This window comes from Chanos chanos, chromosome 3, assembly GCF_902362185.1.
Source record: "Chanos chanos chromosome 3, fChaCha1.1, whole genome shotgun sequence".
Classification (NCBI taxonomy): domain Eukaryota; kingdom Metazoa; phylum Chordata; class Actinopteri; order Gonorynchiformes; family Chanidae; genus Chanos; species Chanos chanos.
In genome coordinates, this window is record NC_044497.1 from 29,625,001 (window position 1) to 29,625,473 (window position 473).

The following is a 473-nucleotide window of genomic DNA, read 5'->3' on the forward strand; positions in this document are numbered from 1 at the left end:
TGGGAAAGAGAGTGGGAAAGGGAAAGCGAGGTAGAGTGAGGGGAGGGGAATGTGTGTGTGAGGGAGAGCATGGGTGAGCGTGTGCGTGTGCGTGTGTGTGTGTGTGTGTGTGTGTGAGAGAGAGAGAGAGAGAGAGAGAGAGGGAGAGAGAGAGAGAGAGAGAGAGTAGCATGCCACAGACTGGCATTGCACACTGTAAAGATTCCTTCTTTGAAGTGATTGTTTCTTTTTTCTTTTCTTTATCTTTTAGTAACCCATTCTATATGAAGAATGTTTAATCTTATTATTTATAGAACACTTTTTAAACTTATGAAAAATGAATGAATATTGAACTGCTAGTTTTTCCTGCTACCATTAGTGCATTGGATATGTTCCTGGCTCCTTCTCTGTAATAATTAAGCTTCTGCTGTCTTAATAATTAATCACCTAATCATGGATGAATAATTAATTGAATTAGTTCATTCTTTGAAGTG